The 6,149-nt window shown below is 41.4% G+C and overlaps 1 protein-coding gene across 5 annotated transcripts in view; it reads left to right on the forward strand.

Annotated features, from left to right (window-relative positions):
- Hectd4 (HECT domain E3 ubiquitin protein ligase 4) overlaps window positions 1–6,149 on the forward strand; it is a 152,284-nt gene that overhangs the window by 1,205 nt on the left and 144,930 nt on the right. The gene's annotated exons all lie outside the window — the stretch shown is intronic.

The following is a 6,149-nucleotide window of genomic DNA, read 5'->3' on the forward strand; positions in this document are numbered from 1 at the left end:
CCCCCCCCCCCCCCCGCAAACCCCATCCACCCCGAGGAAACCAAATGTGAATATGGTGGATGGGAACTTTCCACCGACTGCGCTCAGTTTTCGCATTTGCCTAGAAGTGGGAATGTTGGGCTGTCGTGTTTTCATCCAGGCCAGGTGGCTGTTGACCCCCGCTTCCCCGTGGAGTGTGGTGAAATTCGCATTATCGCAGGGAGGGGGGTGTCCCTGGGGTACACCGCAGACGGGAGGGCCTCCCGCACTGGGAATCTTTTGTTTTGCGGTTTTCCATATACTCTGGTATTCAGTACCACCGACATTTATAGACATGGGGTAAAATCCCATTGCTGTGCGTTTCTGGAAGCAGCATGGATCTGATCGCGTTCAGCGAGACTTTGGGACATGCTCGAGATGCGAATGCGGTCCGCTGTTGTTTGTGTCTGGCTTTGAGGTTGCTTCAGAATTTCCGACTGTGAACTCTTAATTGGCATATTTTACAGTCTAGCCACGATAATATGGGAGTCGATAGAGAATCCCTAACGTGGAATCATAATACAATTATGTTTTATTTGAGCCTATTCTATAAAAAGCAAGGTGTGTCTGAGTTAACCACCTGAAAACTGCAGGGCTCTGATGGTATGATGGTAGACTCTTTATTTAATGGGCGCTGCTGTGGAAAGGTGGAAAGTGGATGGTGCTCTTTGTTCCTTAGAGACTAACCTAAATTTCTTGAGCCCAGACCGTTTGATGTATTCGGATTAGAAGAGGTAGACTTATTTTTAAAAACCAAGTTATTCAGTTAACATTACTAAAATGTTTACTGTCTCTGTCCTGAGTGACACATACAGCTAAGGAAAGACTATGGCGGAGTAGAGTAGATTAAGTCTTCTCCAAAAGGAACGCGTGTGAGTAATACACACTGGTACCAGCGGGAATAGGACTGTTTTGTTTTTAGTCTTTTCCAGTTACAGACTACAGTATCTAAGTAAGTAGTCTGCTATGCACACACTTACCTAGTTAATAATAATTCTTAACTGTATCCATCCTGTCAGATGCTATCTTGTTAAAGTCTCAAAGAACTCTAGAAGGTAAATCTTGTTACTTGTTGCAACAGTTGTATCCATTGTGTGGAGCTAGCAAGAACAGAGCAAAGCAAATGTGCAGTTTGCTCAAGATCTTTAATTTTTTGAGACAGGGTCTCACTGAATAACCCTGGCCGGGATGCTATGAAAACCAGGCTGGCCTGGAATTCATAAAGATCTGCTTGTCTCTGTCTCCCAAGTGTTGGGATTAAAGGTGTGAACACCACACTCATCCTTAAATAGTTTTTTTATACTTAGGATTAATTTACAGGGATGCTGGGAATGTAAATTGGATCTCTTTAACTGCCCATCTTATCTGTTTAGCCCTAAACTCAGCCTCTCATGCTGCAGAGCAAGCACCTCTTCCCCAGAACCATTTTTCCTAACTCCACTCTGGTTCCTCTGGCAACTGTTTCTTTTTCATTATTCAGGAAGATTAGAGATTTGTCAGTATTTTAAAAGGTATCTTTTGGGATGTTAGCCCTCCTATGAGAGACTGTCTCCCAGATCTCTCCAGTAGACTCTGAAGGAATAGCAGCTATTCTCATAGGGTCTATAATTATAGAATTCTTCCATTAATGATTTTAAATTATGAGGAATAAGACTGGAGCTCAGGTGAATAATTTATGAGGGACAACCACAGTGCAAAAGATTGTGGAGTTGAAAGCACAGAAGGTACATTGGAGATAATGCACCTTGAAGATAGAAGTGTTTTCCTCATTTTAGAAAGGGATGGGGAGGAGTTCTGCTGTGGTGGGTGTACCAGTCAAGCTATGGTGAGTAATCTGGCCTGGTTCTCCTGCCTCTGGGTTCCAGTGTTCCTTTTCTTCTTAGTGCTCTGCAAGGTTATATGTCAGTTAGAAAAAAGAATCTAAAGAGATGAAAATTGACCTGAAAGAGCATCTGGAGTCAATTTATTTCCAGTAAATTATAGTTAGATTTTTAAAGGGAAAAAACAAACCCACCCAATAAAATAGTGTTCTCAAAAAATTAATGGAAAGAGAGACTGCTACAGAGTATTGGACAAGATTTCATCAGAGACGCTGTTTTTGACCATCCAGGCTAACTCCCCTATAGCTGTGAAAGCTTGTGTACCTTACCTATATGCTATATTGTTAGATAATTTTAAGAGTTAAGATCACCAATCTTGACAAGTCTTTTCATAGTCATTGTAATTCTTGTCAATTAACTAATTGTGTAGATCCTAGTTTAGATAAGGAATCTGCTGTTATGATTTTGTTAAAGAGACCTGCTTATGTTTTGCTGCCTGTATAGTTAGGAAATGATCCTTGGTTTAAATATTCAGGATTGCAAACTTTGAAAAAGTTAAATGAACTTATTAGACCAAAAGAGATTTGTTACAGCTCTGATTTTAGGAATTACTGCTTTAATTGCAATTTTAACTTCCTTTGCAGTATCTACCACAGCTTTAGTTCAGCAACTACGTACCTCTCATTTTGTTATAGATAAACTGGAGGCAAAGGTTAATGCTTTTTAAAAAAGGTAGTTTTAGCAATAGATTGAGACAGGATATAGCAAATATTAAGGCTAGGTTAACAGAAATCTCAGATATTAGCAGAAGCCATTTAGATACTCGGAACATTGATGAATTGGCCAGAGATTTAAAGAATAACCTAAGTGCATTGAATCCCTTGGATTGGGTTCAATATATAATCTTGCTTGCTATTATTTCTGGCATTATTTTATTAGTAATCATTGTGTTTCCACTCATCTTTAGAGTTCTTCTGAGATCTGTAGCTACCATGAGGCAGGACATTCTGGAACTTTGTCTAAAGAATAAAAAAAACAGGGGAAACTGCAACATCCACTCCAGTAGTGACAAGCGCGACAGTAGTGACAAGCGCGACAGGCCCCAAAAACCTGGGCGCTGTCCAGAGGTCAAAAGTTCACGGAAACTTAGTCTCCTGGAATCCTGGCATCCTGTATAAAGAATGCTCCAATGTCCTTGCTTTTGTTGGTAAATGGATCTGTGTGCTTTCCCTTAATATTGCTTTATTACAAGTGCTCCTAAGGATTGATATTTTGACATATAGCTAAGTTAGATTCTAGGCAGTCCTTGATCTGACCTTGGGCATGGATAGCTAAGTCACTGCCCTACACAGAAATTTACCATTATTTAGGAAAAAGGAAGTTTGTGACCTAAAGAGGAACCAGAGTAGATACTTAGAACCTTATATAGCTGAGTTACACCTTTACACAAGTATTTACAATGGCCTAGGGGGAAGGTGGACTATACAGTAGACTAGAGTAGGGACTATGGCAAGGGCACAAAGCCCTTGCTCCTGGCTTCTAAGATTAAGTGGAGTTGTTTTTGGTCCCAGTTGTTAACATTGAATTTTACCCCAGTTGGTTCCTGCCAGTCCTTCCGTGTTTGCATTCCTCTGTTTTGTGTAAGAATCCAGTAACCTCTTTGTACCTTGCCAGTGTCACCCAACTTCCCTATTTTCTTCTGTATAAAAAGTTTGATGCGGGCTGGTGAGATGGCTCAGTGGGTAAGAGCACCCGACTGCTCTTCCGAAGGTCCAGAGTTCAAATCCCAGCAACCACATGGTGGCTCACAACCATCCGTAACAAGATCTGACTCCCTCTTCTGGAGTGTCTGAAGACAGCTACAGTGTACTTACATATAATAAATAAAATAAATCAAAAAAAAAAGTTTGATGCTTGATTTGACAAATTACATTCAGATACACACACACACAAAGAAGTAAGTGAAGTCTAGTGTTTTGGGTACTGAGGGCATGGTAGTGGATGAAATGAAAGCTTTACTCTTTAAAAAGCGTCCATTTCAGTGTGAAGATGTAGACAGCAGTAAATAACAAGTCTCCTACCTACAGTACAGCCCAACAGTGTCCTTGGACAGGATCCAGGATCTGTTGGATACCAAACCCACAGATGCTGAAGCTCTTGGACAAAGTGGTATAGTCTTAGCACAAAGACTTGTACAAGTAATTCGTGGCTATGTGCACAAGGTAGGCAGGGCTGGACTGCTCAGGAGATAATGATGTATGTTTGTTCTATGTCTGTTCCCATTGCACACAATCAGGCCAGGATACTGTCCACATAGTGAGCACTAGGAAGAGGAGCTTTGAAGTGCTGGAGGTGATGAGGGATGCTCACACAGTACTTCATCTGTGTGGATTCAGTAGTGTGGTGCTTGCTACAAAGCAAATTTGAGTTTTGCCTTTGGAAATTCCTCCTCCTCCTCCTTCTCCTCTTCTTCCTCCTCTTCTTTTCAGACAGGGACTCAGTTTGTAGACATAGTTGGCCTTGAACTCACAGGAAATCCCCTGCCCCTGCCTGCCCAGTATAGTATTAAAGGTGTGTACTACCAGCCCAACATTTTTCTGAATATTTTCTATCCACATTTGGTTGAATGGAAAGATATGGAGCCCACTGATGTGGAGGAAAGACTTGTGTATGTGTACACATGCCTGTGTGTGTGTGTGTGCATGTGTGTACGTGTGTGCTAGTACACATGTGTGTGATGACAAGTGATAAGAACTGTGGAAAAGATAAGGGGAGGAGATGGGAGTCTATTTCATATCCAGGTCAGGCAGGCTTTTGAGCAGAGACGAAGCAAGGTGAGTGTTCCTTATGGCTATGGGGCAAAGGACATCCTATACAAAGAGGAAGGACATCAGGAGCCAAGTGTCTGAGCAGAAACTATCCTCAGCTTGTTGGGAGCTCTGAGCCCTTATCCAGAAAGCAGACAGTGGGGGTGAGGGGAGAAGAGTAATGGGAGTTGAGGGATGCTGATGAAGTGGGGCCTCATAAGGGCTTTGAGTCTCATAGTGAATTAGGAATGCAGAGTGAAACGTATTCTTTTTATGTCAAACATGATAATAGATGTCATTGTGATATTTCATACATATGTCTCTTGCTTATCTTGCCCATCTCCTTTCCTTGTCCTTTGAAAGAGCAGGAGCTCTTAACCACTGAGACTTCTTCCCACAAAGATTTAAGCATGAAAGTTCAAGTATATTTTATGACTGCCTCAAACTGGAAACATTCCAAATGTTCAACAGGTGAATAGATAAGCAAGTGTGGAAATGTCCATACAGTAGAATAAAAGCAATAAAAAGTCATGCTCTGGGGAGATGGCTCAGTGGTTAAGAGCACTGACTGCTCTTCCAGAGGTCCTGAGTTCAATTCTCAGCAACTACATGATGACTCATAACCATCTGTAATGGGATGTAACGCCCTCTTCTGGTGTGTCTGAAGACAGCAACTGTGTGCTCATATAAGTAAAGTAAATAAATAAATTAAAAAAAAAATTCATGCTCTATTGATAGTACACAGGTAAGCCAGACAGCATACACTGTGAGATTCCATTGATCTGAAAATACAAGCTAGTCTGTGATGAGTGCCTAAAGAGGAAGTGTGCTGGGAGGGAGGGAGGGAGGGAGGGAGGTTGTAAAGGAGCTAGAGGTTCTGAGGTGATGGATGTTTGGGTTGTTTGCTTGTGTTACCATTTCACGTTCATATGTATATGTGTCAAAACAACTCAGATCCTACGGTTTAAATATGTGCAGTTTATTGTATGCCAATTATATTTCAACAAGCAAACACAGTCGCCGCATGCCCAGAGTGTGTTCTGGGTACTGTTTAGGAAGTGGAAGGCAGCAAGGGTTTGTATGTTGTTTGTTTTGCTTTTTAAAAGAAGAACATTTGGGTTTGGAGCTGCTTGGCTGAAACAGCCAAGGCTTTGTGTGCTGTGACATGCACACAGAACCTTTGGGATGAGGCTCAGGCTTTGATTGGTCTGTTCTGGAATGCTATCAGCTCTTCAGAACTGAGCTGCTAGAATTCCAGATTCTAGAATGGAGAGTGATAATGAATGAATGAACTGTCCCCGGTCACTAGTAGTTCCTTCCTTCCTTCCTTCTTTCTTTCTCTCTCTTTCTTTCTTTTCTTTCTTTTCTTTGTTTTTGTTTTTGTTTTTTTTTTTTTTTATATTTTTATATATTTTTATTACATATTTTCCTCAATTACATTTCCAATACTATCCCAAAAGTCCCCCATAGCGCCCCCCACTTCCCTACCCACCCATTCCCATTC

Source organism: Mus caroli, chromosome 5 (genome assembly GCF_900094665.2).
Source record: "Mus caroli chromosome 5, CAROLI_EIJ_v1.1, whole genome shotgun sequence".
Taxonomy (NCBI): domain Eukaryota; kingdom Metazoa; phylum Chordata; class Mammalia; order Rodentia; family Muridae; genus Mus; species Mus caroli.